Source organism: Lissotriton helveticus, chromosome 6 (assembly GCF_964261635.1).
Source record: "Lissotriton helveticus chromosome 6, aLisHel1.1, whole genome shotgun sequence".
Lineage (NCBI taxonomy): Eukaryota > Metazoa > Chordata > Amphibia > Caudata > Salamandridae > Lissotriton > Lissotriton helveticus.
The window spans coordinates 1,769,230,019-1,769,245,258 of record NC_136067.1 but is presented as its reverse complement, the minus strand read 5'-3'; the positions used below and the strand labels follow the sequence as shown (position 1 = coordinate 1,769,245,258).

At 38.9% G+C, this 15,240-nt stretch overlaps 4 long non-coding RNA genes across 4 annotated transcripts in view; 2 read left to right on the top strand and 2 right to left on the bottom strand.

Annotated features, from left to right (window-relative positions):
- LOC144761893 (uncharacterized) overlaps nucleotides 1-15,240 on the top strand; it is a 105,754-nt gene that overhangs the window by 36,639 nt on the left and 53,875 nt on the right. The window lies entirely within an intron of this gene.
- LOC144761892 (uncharacterized) lies at nucleotides 6,071-6,607 on the bottom strand. The gene is made up of 3 exons (XR_013595934.1): nucleotides 6,536-6,607; nucleotides 6,402-6,428; nucleotides 6,071-6,217 (listed from the first exon to the last, which is right to left on the bottom strand). It is a non-coding gene; the product is annotated as an uncharacterized LOC144761892 (long non-coding RNA).
- Nucleotides 10,453-10,989, bottom strand: LOC144761891 (uncharacterized). The gene is made up of 3 exons (XR_013595933.1): nucleotides 10,918-10,989; nucleotides 10,784-10,810; nucleotides 10,453-10,599 (listed from the first exon to the last, which is right to left on the bottom strand). It is a non-coding gene; the product is annotated as an uncharacterized LOC144761891 (long non-coding RNA).
- On the top strand, nucleotides 13,814-14,350 carry LOC144761890 (uncharacterized). The gene is made up of 3 exons (XR_013595932.1): nucleotides 13,814-13,885; nucleotides 13,993-14,019; nucleotides 14,204-14,350. It is a non-coding gene; the product is annotated as an uncharacterized LOC144761890 (long non-coding RNA).

Sequence of the window (15,240 nt, the reverse complement as noted above, 5' to 3'; positions counted from 1 at the left end):
TTGTTACTTGTCTGATTCCTTTTCCAATTCTGTGACCAAGATATTTTACTTCTTGTTTACAAAACTGTAATTTTGCAGGTGTCACTTTATGTCCCTCATCAGCCAGATGATTTAAAAGAGTAATGGTATCTGTCACACAGTTATCTCGTGTTTTTGCAGCTACAAGGAGATCATCTATATACTGCACTAATGTTGATTTTCCAGGTAAATCTAAATTTTCCTAAGATTTCTTTAACAACTGATTAAAAATAGATGGACTCTCCGTATAACCTTGAGGGATACAACACCATGCTAGGATACGCTCTTGGAACCTAAACGCAAACATTTTCTGGCTTTCTGAAAGCAATGGAACAGTAAAGAATGCGTTACAAAGGTCTATAACTGTATACCATTCTGCATCATGCGGAATCTGATATAGAATTACCGCTGGGTTTGGTACAACTGGGCAACATGGAACAACAATTTGATTAACCTTTCTCAGGTCTTGAACAATCCTGAAAGTTCCGTTTGGCTTTTTAATCCCCATAATCGGTGAATTGCATGGACTGCTTTAAATTTCTTTCAAAACACCTTGTTTTATAAATTTGTCAATCACAGGTATAACTCCTTCAATAACTTCTGCTTTCATTTTATACTGTGGGATGTTTGGATAATCTACTCCTTGTTTCACTGTAATCTTTACTGAGTCTACAATTTTCATCAAGCCCATTTCATTTCCTGTCAAATCCCACATTTTAGCATTGACTGTTTCTTTTAATTCTTCAGGAAGATTATCTTTATCAAATGCAGGAAATAATTTACTTTCCTCTGCTTCAACCATTAACATTGTTAACCTGTAAAGTCCATCTTCTTCTTGTGTTTGCAGCTCAATAGCATCCGGTGAGCAATATATTTTGCAATTCATCTTACAAAGTATGTCCCTTCCTAACAGGTTTACAGGACTGCTGTTACAAACTACAAATCCATGCTTGTCTTTAAATTTACCAATTTCTACTTCAACTGGTTCTGTTAAATCTGTTTTAATTTGTTGATTAGCTACGCCAACTACTTGAATGGTGTCTCCAGAGAGAGGCAGGTTTTCTATTTCCAGTGATCTAACAGTAGAACGGGTAGCACCTGTGTCCACAAGAAAAGTGATTTCTACATCATTCACTTTACCATTTACAAATGGACCGGATTGGTCTACCTCAAGAGTGGCTCCAAGCACACACTCTTCCTCATCTCTCAGGAACCATCATAAGTAATCCTCAGAATCACTCCCTCCATTTTCTTTCATCCAATATTCATTCACTCTTCGTGGTCTGTTTATCTGTTCACCTCCGCAGAATCCCGTTTCTGTATTGTATCTCTACACATTTACACAGTTTGGAAGTGGCGGTTGTGGAATCTGACTCTGCTGATTCACTACCTGTCGCTGTAGCTGTTGCTGCAGATTTATCTCATTCTGCATCTGTGGATTTAATGATGCATTTTTAAAATTCTGGGCGGATTTTTACATTTGCGCTTCCAGTGTCCCATTTCGCCGCAATTAAAACATGGGAGTTTCTGCTTTAACTCTTCAATATTTCCCATCAATTTTGGCTTATTAAAATTACCTTTAAATTTACCTTGATTCTGATGAACATTTTTGTTTTCCAAAGTTGCAAATTTGTTGCTCAGGCACTTTTACTTGTGCCCACATAGCCTTTTCTTTTAGCTTCTTTTGCTTAGCATCTAATTCATCACTGCAGTATTTTGCTTTTCTCAAAATATCATCAACTGAAAGTGATTGCCAGCCAACTATTCCAGATCTAATCATTTCACCAATTTCAGGTTTTAAGCCAGACACAAATCTATATATGAAGTGGCTCATATCCTTCTCACTCAATTTTTCATAACCACTGTATTGTTTAAATACCAGCAGTAATCTTTCATAGAATGAATGTACTGATTCTTTTGGCTCTTGATTTGTTCTGTCTATTTTAACCCAATCAACTTCTTTCGGGGGAATCTTGTTTTTCAACCACACAATTACTTTATCATACAGATTCAAAACATCTGGTGATGGTGCACCTGTTACTCTATCTCGAGCAGGTTCTTCTTTGGGCCAATCTGTAGAGATTTTGCATTCTGTCCAAAGATCCGATGGGGCAACAATGTCAAAGAATCCATCAAGATCAATTCACTGAACTTTTGAGACCTTAACAAATCTGTCTACCTGTCGATATCATTCCACAGGCTTTTCTCTCAGCCGAGGAAAATCATTTGTGAACAGTAAAATATCCTGTCTTGTCCATGGAACATGCACATATCCACCTCCTGCTATTTCTTTCATTGGAAACTGATTTGCTACTTCAACTCTTTCTCTCCTTTCTTCCTCTCTTTTCTTCGTCCATTTTACTCTCTATTTACTTAATTCACCTAATCTTTTTAGAAACACAATTAATTCTTTTATATGAATTATTCTACCTGTAGTATTCAGGTTCTCAATGTCTTTTTCAGTAAAATCTACTCTGTAATTCTTTCCCAAATTTTTCTGTCTACTCAAATCAACTTCTATTTCAGTAGCTAATTCCACTAATTGGTCATACTTGGTTTTCGTTTTCCACTGTATGCTTTTACAAATAAACAATAATTCTTCATCCTGATATAGCTTTAAATTGTCAGGTCCAATTGTGCCAATAATCAATTCCTCCAAATCTGCTTTCAATTTTGCAACATCAAGTAATTTAAATTCTGGGGTTTTCGGGGTTTCCGTTAAATCTATTTTATTAATGCTCTTTTCTGGAGTACCAGCATCAGATTCTGCACCAGTTGGAGTTCTACATGTCGGACTTTGATTAAAAGTTAAATCGGGTATCATTGTTTTTTCTCGGTGAATTTCTGATAAATCTGAATAAAATTTTTCAGCCACTTTCTGAATTTCCGTATTTAATGGAACAGTTAAAGCTGAATGTCTAACTTCCCTTTGATCAAATACTAGAAGAACAGGTCCAATTGTTACTGGTACTGTTACTGCTTCCATGCTTTTTGTTAACTGCTGTATTAATTCATCTTTCGATCGAAAATATTCTGAGGTATTTGGTATTTCCTCACATCTTTCTGTTCTCATTACATCTCTTGGGGTTTCATTTCTCAGAACTGGGGTTTCAGGATAATTTCTATTTTCACCTGATATACTAGAATTAGTTCTTGTTTCTACTCTTTCAGGAGTTTTTGCATTATTCTGATTTAATCTGGGTGATGTCTCATCAATAATTTCTCTAGGAGGTGCACTTGGAGAAGTTCCTGGAGGAATTCTCGGGGAAGACCATGAACAAACTGGTTGAAATTGGTACGGTGGTGGTTTCGGTTTTGTAATATAAATCTCTTCTAAAACCGCATCTTCTAAATCATTATCCTCAGCATTAATATTTCTCTTTTGGGTACTCTTTTGACCAGTAGGCTCACCAAATCTTGCTGGATACAGACCATCACACATGTCTGCACGTCTCCATCGACGCATTCTATCCTCATGAGTTTCCCTATTAATGTCTAATTTTGTACCTCTTATCACACCTCTGTTTTCTCGTTCTAATTCAAACATCTCATCCTCCCATTCAGCTAAAGCCTCAAATTGTGTAGGTCTAGGCTTCGGTACAAGTGACATCATTTTTTCTCTTAAGTTTTTCAAAACCTTAATGTTAAATGACCCATCTTCCGGCCATGCTAATACACCATCATTTTTGGTATATTCCATCTAATTCTCCATCCAAAGGCAAGTATGATAACCATTTTCACCTAACATATAGGCTGCGGGTGTTTTGTACTTATGAATTAATCGTCCACATCGCGTTTCAATTTTCTTGTCAGGTTTAAATAAACTTTTCAATTTCTGAAACCATGAAAGCTTCTTTTCCTCTTTCATGTAATAATAACTCATGTTTTTAAACAATTCCGCTTGCTTCGGAAAAGATCGTAAATATTTCCTGTTTGTTCCGCAAAATCAACCAATCCGTGCGCGAAATTCACCAACAAGCGAATCAGGTTATGCTACGTCACCACCTTGCTCAACCAATAGAAACACTGCTTTCAGAATGAACCAATCAGCTGTCAGATTGTCTTAGTCACGTGAACCAATCAGTGCGCCTATTGTGACGTATGCTAGCCAATCACAGCGCGGACTCTGTGACGTACACTGCCGCTGCAGCTTCTTCTCTGTCCCTCGCTCCGCAAACTCACCCCTCCTTTACAAAATATTTTCACAGCGCCATTTTTATAAATCTTTTCAATGGAATTCAGTTAGTCACTACAGAAAAACAAACCATTTGTCTGTTTCGCTAAAATAAAGTGATAGCTTTTACAGTCATTCAAGTATTCTTTTGTGTGGAATAGACGGCGCTATTCTCACAGAATATTAATTCTTTGATAAAGTAAGGCTACTCTACCCTTCTAACAAGTAATAACAAACTCGTTTCCCTCTGAATGCACATAAAGTAACAATTCAAAGTTACACTCGATCGTATATTACAAAATCATTTACGCACATTCAAATGGAAAAATCCCTGACCATGTATACATGAATCTTGGTAGGACTTTAACCCACAGAGATCCTCACTCGCCAGTAAGAACGGACGACGCTTCCTTACCCTTCACTCAAGCTTGGATAAATTCTACTACACTTTTCACAGTGAGTTTTAAAACAGGACAAGTGTCCCTATACTCGAAAGCTACGATTTCATAGACAATCCTCACTATACGTTCTACCTTACACACCTAAAATCCCTAAACTTTTGCTGTACGACCACAACACTAGTGATATATGACAATACCACTGCTTTGAAACAGAACAAATGCACTGTGCAACTTCTCCTGTTACACTACACTTATACCGGCAAACCAGGAATTTTCACACAACTGGAAAAAACCTTTCGACTACAAATAACAACTGAACAAACTTAACATTGTTTTAGTCATCAATCCTATGTAACTACCATGTAGCACAGGGGTCTCCAAACCGGTCCTGGAGGGCCGGATCCATGCCAGATTTTGTGCGTATGCCCATTTAGATACATGTAGTTATTTTAAAAATCTGGCATGGATCCGGCCCTCCAAGACCTGTTTGGAGACCCCTGATGTAGCATGTCCGTTACCATAGTAACCGTAACTCTGCTACCAAGTAATTGATCGAGCGCCCCTAATAAAAAACTGTCTCACCAACGCTACCAATCTCCACAATACTCACCAATAATCAGGAAACACTTACCAAGGCCCATAAACCAACAAGACAATTTTTGAGCGACTGAATCATGTGACCTAATTTAACAGAACTATTCACTAAACTATTTATACATTTATATACAACTGCAGTATAAAGTGTCTTACCATGGTTTTTAAACATTTATCATGTTAATTAAGTCACTAAGGCAAATGGATCAACTGATGATAACAAGACCATGAATAAACAAGACCAGCTTGTCATTTCAAAATCTTATTTTATTTACTTTATTATTCAAGGAAAGAGCATTTTCGATTAAATCCTTATTTTATTAGCATAAAGTAAGTACCATCTTATTGAGGAAAAGGCATATTAGACTGACATTTCTTAAGGCAAAATCAGTTAGCATGAATTAAGTAAAATAAACAGTTTCCATTCCCTAAGTTCTATTTCCCTGCCTAAAACTCGCTCCACCTAAAAAGAATAGTCATTAAAGACTGCTGTCCTTACGTGCGCCAAAGAGTCCAACAGCACGTCACGCCCATCAGGAATCGGAAAGCGAGAAGCGCCCTCCTGCCCATGGGGCTAGGTTTTATACCTTTCTAACTAGCTAATCTACACTAAAAAGTACACTTTTCTTTGCCATCCAGAGTCCTCATTGGCTGACTGATGTCAGACCATGTCGAGTCATCACCGTTTCCAAACCAAAATCGAGCCTTTTCTTTGACTCTATTGTCTAATATACTTCATGACTTTTGGCTTCCTTCAAAATGCTATAATGTGAACCTAGAGGATCTCTAGGGTCATCCCTTTGTTGGGCACACTGTAAGATTATCTTTCTAGAAAGAAAAGATTTCCATTCTGTTGGTTTGTTATTTGTCAACAAAAGCTTTTTTAATTGGTTATTTTCATGTTTAGTTATTTTTTCTTCATCTTTTCACCACTTGACATATTCGAAATACAGGCAATGTCATTCAACAATATGATATCCAATGCATTTCGGGCATTATGAGGTCATGCCCTTCATCAGGGAAATGGACACTGTGAAAACGAAAATGAGGTAACATTTACTACATTCAAAAAACATAAGCGAGTTACATCTCCATTATAAAGGTGCAACGCAAAATAGTGCAGACAAGTCAAACATGCAGTGTAATCACGTGAAGTTGGTGTACGGGCAAGGGGTTTTATATGCGTGCAGGGGTAAAAAAACACGGTTACTTACATGCCTTTCTTCATGTAAGTGTCGAATCTAAAAGAATAGGGAGGGTGCTTGTTAGGTTATGGCCTGAAGATAAAACAATTGCGGAGCGTGTTCTCGCGAGTCAGAGAGACCGCGTCTTTCTCATCAAAACTAACCTGGTGCAAGGGTACATCCAGTTTACTGTTCGTTGTTCGTCTCGCCGTAGCGGTTCAACATAGCGACGGCTGCCAATGGGTCAGTCCGCGCTTTCCTTATTTTGAAAAACAAGGCGGTCATGTGGGGTATCACGTGTTACTGGCCAGTGAAAAAAGACTATCGCGTATAGCTCTCAGGTCGGGCACTTGTGTGTCCAATTTTGTGCCAATCGAGTTTGGCATTCACCGGGGAAAAAAACGTAGCCGTGATGTTTATAATGCATAGTCAAAAAGAATAATAAAACTGTTGAAAAATATAAAGAATAAAAAACTAACGAATAAACGTTCATAGGAGCCCCGAACTTATGGAGTCCTGGTTCCAAGGTCAACATATTAAGTGTTTGTGCTAAAGGGGATGGCTGGGATTGGTGATATCGAAAGGGATATGTGTGTACATGTGTCAGATGTAATGGAACTTACAACAGTATACACAAGCAGCAATCTGCAGAGCAAAAGTTTTAAAGATAACACGCAAATTCGATTCGTTCATTAAGGCCCATTGGTTTCTGGGTAAACAATTTATAAATCCAGTAATTCTCTCTTCTGAGTAGAAATTTTGTATTGTCTCTGCCTTCTATTTTTTGGACAATCTCAAGAATGGTGTATTTGATTTGGGAAGCATTGTGTTGCGCTTCTACAAAATGTGCTGATAGCGCTGATTTGGTGTTCTTCAAACGGATGTTAGATTTGTGCTCAATTAAGCGTGTCTTGATCCGTCGCTCCGTTTTGCCCACGTACATTTTCCCACATGGGCATCTAATTCCATATATCAGGTTAGACGATTCACAGGTACCATTTACTTTCAATTTGATGGGGTAACCCTGTGTGGGATGACATATTTCGTTGCCTCTGATAATGCTGTTACAACTACCACAATTATAACAAGGTTTAGTTCCAGAGTATGTGGTGATGTTCGGAAGTTTATTCCGGAGGATTTCCCCCAAATTCTTAGCTCTAGTAAATGCAAAGATAGGTGTGGAGCTGAAAGATTGTTTAAAGTCCGGTTCCATGTTCAGGATCGACCAGTGTTTCAGTATGGATTGTTTGTATTTTTTGCTAGCGGTCGAATATTTAGAGACAGCTACAATCCGTGTTTGCTCAGATTTTTCTTTCGAAGTTAGAAGTTTGGATCTGTCCATATTCTCAATTCTGTTTCTACTTTCTTCCACTAGAGTTGGTGGGTATCCTCTCGAGGTGAATTTTTTGGTCATTTGTTCAAGTCTGATTTTCAGTGTTTGTTAGTCCGAACTGATTCGTTTGACCCTGGCCATTTGTGAGAATGGTAAGTTCTTGATTAGGTTTGGCTCATGGAAACTTGTGTATAGGAGCATGTTATTTCTATCAGTTGGTTTTGTGTATAGATCTGTTTTGAATCCTTCCGGGGAAATTGTGATATTGACATCTAGAAAATTAACCTCAGTGTCTGATATGTCCCATGTTAATTGAATCCTTTCATCGATGTCATTGAATGCCTTCAATTGAGTGTTTAGAGCTTCCTTGGTGTTGGTCCAAATGAGAAAGAGGTCATCTATGTACCTTACTATCATTTTGAGATTATCTGTCCATTCTGGTTTAGACAAAATATGTTGTTGTTCATACCATTGCATGAATATATTTGCATATACGGGTGCCGCCGAATTGCCCATTGCCATGCCCGTTAACTGCTGGTACCACGTTTGATCAACTTTGAAGTAGCTATGGTAGAGAATGAATTGCATCAATTCCATGAGAAATGTTTGAAGATCTATGTCAAGATCAGAGTTCAAGAGGGCATTCTCCAAGGCCTCTATGCCCATATCATGAGGTATACTCGTATACAAGCTGCGTACATCAGCTGTACATAAGATTAGTTTGTCCGTTTCATTCACTGGTATTCTTTGCAGTTTGTGTAAAAATTGCGTAGTGTCCTTGATATACGTTTGCATGGATTGTACTGATTTTTGCAGGTATTTATCAATGAGTTGGCCAATGGGTTCATGGAGGCTACCTATAGTAGATACTATTGGTCGCATCGGAGGATCATAGGTGTTTTTGTGAATTTTGGGAACCATCCTTAATGTTGGACTTTTAGGGTTCAATGTTGTTAAGAACTGTTTTGTTCTGTCCGTGATTATGCCTTTTCTGTAAGCTTCATCAATGATGTTTTTGAGTGTTATTGAATATTCCAACGTCGGGTTTTGATTCAGACTTATGTAAGTTTGGGTGTCTGAAATATGTTCCATAACTTTTGAATTGTACATCTCAGTGTTCATAATAACGATGGCTCCCCCTTTATCAGCTTTGGTGAAAATTATGCTGTCGTCGTTAGCCATTCTGTGTAGTGTATCCAAGTCTTTCTGTGTTATATTTCTTTGTTTGGGTTTAGTGTGTTTCAACTTCTGTAGGTCTTGTCGTACTAGATTTTCAAATAAATCTAATGTTTTATGGCTCATAGGAGCTTGAAAAGAGCTTTGAGGTCGTAAGCCTAATAGTTGGTCTTGTTCAGTATGTGGTCGTTCAGGTACTACATTGTCGAAAAAGTGTCTCAACCTGAGTTTCCTCATGAATTTGAATAAGCTCACCTCTAGTTCCAGGTTATCTGTGCTGGTGGTGGGAACAAAGGACATCCCCCTTTGTAGTATTTGTAACTCGTGTGGATTGAAATTTTTACCACTGATGTTAATCACTAGTTGCTCTGAGGTTGATTCTTTTTCTTCGTTTTCTCTTTCTCCTTGATGTTGGCCGATGTGCTTCGTGTTGTCGGTGGGTCTCTTTCTTTGTCCCTTTCTGATACTTCTCCTGGGTCTCCTTTTTGGGCTTGGCCCTGTTCTAAAAAAGGATTCGGTTCACTGGGTTTGCTTGTGGTGGGTTCTTCACTGGTCGTTTTCTCTTGGGTGGTTCGACTTGGTGGTGGTCTACGAGATTTTTGAGTGGTGTCACTCTCCGTCGATGATGTATCTGTATTCGAGTTATACGGCTTGTTTCTTCGTTTCTGTGCATAGATGTCTGCCCATGTGTAAACTTCCCCTAGGCGGTAGTCCAAAGTATCCCTTTTGAATTTACGAATTTTTCTTTCGTTAATCTCTTTTGTGTGGCGGTCTATTTGACTTTTGATGTCCTCTAAAGTCGTCTTTAATTCGTCTTCCGACATCATTTTAGAGAGTTCTGTTGAGGTCTCTTCAATCTCAGTGCTCAGTTCCTCCAAGATTGTGGACAGTTCTTGTATGATCAGGAGGATCAGGTCCAGGGAGCATTTGTTTAAAATTTCATACCAGCGTTCCTGGAATTTTTTAGAATGTTTGCATAAGGATGGTTTTAAAGCAATTCTTAGGCCTCGTGGTATGCGTGAATTTCGATGATATTTTATGAGAGTACTGGCGTGTAGTTGTTGGTTGGTTCTCCGTTTGGAGAGATATAGCAGTTGTTTAATGTTTTGCTCTTTAGATCGGCTCGTGGTTTCCTGTGTGAGTTCATCCCTGATTAATGAATAGATTTCATCTGCATCTTTGATTTCAAATGCGAAGGTGGAGGCGCGGGCCTCTGTACTTTTTGAGATATCCTCGTAGTTGCTCATTATTGTGTTTTTGTAATATTTGAAATTGCGTGCTATCCTTTCCCGTGGACGCTCAATGGATGAACTACAATTAAGGATTGGGCGGATGCACAGCTTTTTTTAAATGTGATAAAAGTTCCTTTTAAATTGCACGGTTACTGGTTAGTTTTTGTAGGTGCTCCACAAGGTGGCGCCAGGAGTCCAATGGCGTCGAATGAGTAAACGCTATAATGTGAACCTAGAGGATCTCTAGGGTCATCCCTTTGTTGGGCACACTGTAAGATTATCTTTCTAGAAAGAAAAGATTTCCATTCTGTTGGTTTGTTATTTGTCAACAAAAGCTTTTTTAATTGGTTATTTTCATGTTTAGTTATTTTTTCTTCATCTTTTCACCACTTGACATATTCGAAATACAGGCAATGTCATTCAACAATATGATATCCAATGCATTTCGGGCATTATGAGGTCATGCCCTTCATCAGGGAAATGGACACTGTGAAAACGAAAATGAGGTAACATTTACTACATTCAAAAAACATAAGCGAGTTACATCTCCATTATAAAGGTGCAACGCAAAATAGTGCAGACAAGTCAAACATGCAGTGTAATCACGTGAAGTTGGTGTACGGGCAAGGGGTTTTATATGCGTGCAGGGGTAAAAAAACACGGTTACTTACATGCCTTTCTTCATGTAAGTGTCGAATCTAAAAGAATAGGGAGGGTGCTTGTTAGGTTATGGCCTGAAGATAAAACAATTGCGGAGCGTGTTCTCGCGAGTCAGAGAGACCGCGTCTTTCTCATCAAAACTAACCTGGTGCAAGGGTACATCCAGTTTACTGTTCGTTGTTCGTCTCGCCGTAGCGGTTCAACATAGCGACGGCTGCCAATGGGTCAGTCCGCGCTTTCCTTATTTTGAAAAACAAGGCGGTCATGTGGGGTATCACGTGTTACTGGCCAGTGAAAAAAGACTATCGCGTATAGCTCTCAGGTCGGGCACTTGTGTGTCCAATTTTGTGCCAATCGAGTTTGGCATTCACCGGGGAAAAAAACGTAGCCGTGATGTTTATAATGCATAGTCAAAAAGAATAATAAAACTGTTGAAAAATATAAAGAATAAAAAACTAACGAATAAACGTTCATAGGAGCCCCGAACTTATGGAGTCCTGGTTCCAAGGTCAACATATTAAGTGTTTGTGCTAAAGGGGATGGCTGGGATTGGTGATATCGAAAGGGATATGTGTGTACATGTGTCAGATGTAATGGAACTTACAACAGTATACACAAGCAGCAATCTGCAGAGCAAAAGTTTTAAAGATAACACGCAAATTCGATTCGTTCATTAAGGCCCATTGGTTTCTGGGTAAACAATTTATAAATCCAGTAATTCTCTCTTCTGAGTAGAAATTTTGTATTGTCTCTGCCTTCTATTTTTTGGACAATCTCAAGAATGGTGTATTTGATTTGGGAAGCATTGTGTTGCGCTTCTACAAAATGTGCTGATAGCGCTGATTTGGTGTTCTTCAAACGGATGTTAGATTTGTGCTCAATTAAGCGTGTCTTGATCCGTCGCTCCGTTTTGCCCACGTACATTTTCCCACATGGGCATCTAATTCCATATATCAGGTTAGACGATTCACAGGTACCATTTACTTTCAATTTGATGGGGTAACCCTGTGTGGGATGACATATTTCGTTGCCTCTGATAATGCTGTTACAACTACCACAATTATAACAAGGTTTAGTTCCAGAGTATGTGGTGATGTTCGGAAGTTTATTCCGGAGGATTTCCCCCAAATTCTTAGCTCTAGTAAATGCAAAGATAGGTGTGGAGCTGAAAGATTGTTTAAAGTCCGGTTCCATGTTCAGGATCGACCAGTGTTTCAGTATGGATTGTTTGTATTTTTTGCTAGCGGTCGAATATTTAGAGACAGCTACAATCCGTGTTTGCTCAGATTTTTCTTTCGAAGTTAGAAGTTTGGATCTGTCCATATTCTCAATTCTGTTTCTACTTTCTTCCACTAGAGTTGGTGGGTATCCTCTCGAGGTGAATTTTTTGGTCATTTGTTCAAGTCTGATTTTCAGTGTTTGTTCGTCCGAACTGATTCGTTTGACCCTGGCCATTTGTGAGAATGGTAAGTTCTTGATTAGGTTTGGCTCATGGAAACTTGTGTATAGGAGCATGTTATTTCTATCAGTTGGTTTTGTGTATAGATCTGTTTTGAATCCTTCCGGGGAAATTGTGATATTGACATCTAGAAAATTAACCTCAGTGTCTGATATGTCCCATGTTAATTGAATCCTTTCATCGATGTCATTGAATGCCTTCAATTGAGTGTTTAGAGCTTCCTTGGTGTTGGTCCAAATGAGAAAGAGGTCATCTATGTACCTTACTATCATTTTGAGATTATCTGTCCATTCTGGTTTAGACAAAATATGTTGTTGTTCATACCATTGCATGAATATATTTGCATATACGGGTGCCGCCGAATTGCCCATTGCCATGCCCGTTAACTGCTGGTACCACGTTTGATCAACTTTGAAGTAGCTATGGTAGAGAATGAATTGCATCAATTCCATGAGAAATGTTTGAAGATCTATGTCAAGATCAGAGTTCAAGAGGGCATTCTCCAAGGCCTCTATGCCCATATCATGAGGTATACTCGTATACAAGCTGCGTACATCAGCTGTACATAAGATTAGTTTGTCCGTTTCATTCACTGGTATTCTTTGCAGGAACCGGACTTTAAACAATCTTTCAGCTCCACACCTATCTTTGCATTTACTAGAGCTAAGAATTTGGGGGAAATCCTCCGGAATAAACTTCCGAACATCACCACATACTCTGGAACTAAACCTTGTTATAATTGTGGTAGTTGTAACAGCATTATCAGAGGCAACGAAATATGTCATCCCACACAGGGTTACCCCATCAAATTGAAAGTAAATGGTACCTGTGAATCGTCTAACCTGATATATGGAATTAGATGCCCATGTGGGAAAATGTACGTGGGCAAAACGGAGCGACGGATCAAGACACGCTTAATTGAGCACAAATCAACATCCGTTTGAAGAACACCAAATCAGCGCTATCAGCACATTTTGTAGAAGCGCAACACAATGCTTCCCAAATCAAATACACCATTCTTGAGATTGTCCAAAAAATAGAAGGCAGAGACAATACAAAATTTCTACTCAGAAGAGAGAATTACTGGATTTATAAATTGTTTACCCAGAAACCAATGGGCCTTAATGAACGAATCGAATTTGCGTGTTATCTTTAAAACTTTTGCTCTGCAGATTGCTGCTTGTGTATACTGTTGTAAGTTCCATTACATCTGACACATGTACACACATATCCCTTTCGATATCACCAATCCCAGCCATCCCCTTTAGCACAAACACTTAATATGTTGACCTTGGAACCAGGACTCCATAAGTTCGGGGCTCCTATGAACGTTTATTCGTTAGTTTTTTATTCTTTATATTTTTCAACAGTTTTATTATTCTTTTTGACTATGCATTATAAACATCACGGCTACGTTTTTTTTCCCCGGTGAATGCCAAACTCGATTGGCACAAAATTGGACACACAAGTGCCCGACCTGAGAGCTATACGCGATAGTCTTTTTTCACTGGCCAGTAACACGTGATACCCCACATGACCGCCTTGTTTTTCAAAATAAGGAAAGCGCGGACTGACCCATTGGCAGCCGTCGCTATGTTGAACCGCTACGGCGAGACGAACAACGAACAGTAAACTGGATGTACCCTTGCACCAGGTTAGTTTTGATGAGAAAGACGCGGTCTCTCTGACTCGCGAGAACACGCTCCGCAATTGTTTTATCTTCAGGCCATAACCTAACAAGCACCCTCCCTATTCTTTTAGATTCGACACTTACATGAAGAAAGGCATGTAAGTAACCGTGTTTTTTTACCCCTGCACGCATATAAAACCCCTTGCCCGTACACCAACTTCACGTGATTACACTGCATGTTTGACTTGTCTGCACTATTTTGCGTTGCACCTTTATAATGGAGATGTAACTCGCTTATGTTTTTTGAATGTAGTAAATGTTACCTCATTTTCGTTTTCACAGTGTCCATTTCCCTGATGAAGGGCATGACCTCATAATGCCCGAAATGCATTGGATATCATATTGTTGAATGACATTGCCTGTATTTCGAATATGTCAAGTGGTGAAAAGATGAAGAAAAAATAACTAAACATGAAAATAACCAATTAAAAAAGCTTTTGTTGACAAATAACAAACCAACAGAATGGAAATCTTTTCTTTCTAGAAAGATAATCTTACAGTGTGCCCAACAAAGGGATGACCCTAGAGATCCTCTAGGTTCACATTATAGCGTTTACTCATTCGACGCCATTGGACTCCTGGCGCCACCTTGTGGAGCACCTACAAAAACTAACCAGTAACCGTGCAATTTAAAAGGAACTTTTATCACATTTAAAAAAAGCTGTGCATCCGCCCAATCCTTAATTGTAGTTCATCCATTGAGCGTCCACGGGAAAGGATAGCACGCAATTTCAAATATTACAAAAACACAATAATGAGCAACTACGAGGATATCTCAAAAAGTACAGAGGCCCGCGCCTCCACCTTCGCATTTGAAATCAAAGATGCAGATGAAATCTATTCATTAATCAGGGATGAACTCACACAGGAAACCACGAGCCGATCTAAAGAGCAAAACATTAAACAACTGCTATATCTCTCCAAACGGAGAACCAACCAACAACTACACGCCAGTACTCTCATAAAATATCATCGAAATTCACGCATACCACGAGGCCTAAGAATTGCTTTAAAACCATCCTTATGCAAACATTCTAAAAAATTCCAGGAACGCTGGTATGAAATTTTAAACAAATGCTCCCTGGACCTGATCCTCCTGATCATACAAGAACTGTCCACAATCTTGGAGGAACTGAGCACTGAGATTGAAGAGACCTCAACAGAACTCTCTAAAATGATGTCGGAAGACGAATTAAAGACGACTTTAGAGGACATCAAAAGTCAAATAGACCGCCACACAAAAGAGATTAACGAAAGAAAAATTCGTAAATTCAAAAGGGATACTTTGGACTACCGCCTAGGGGAAGTTTACACATGGG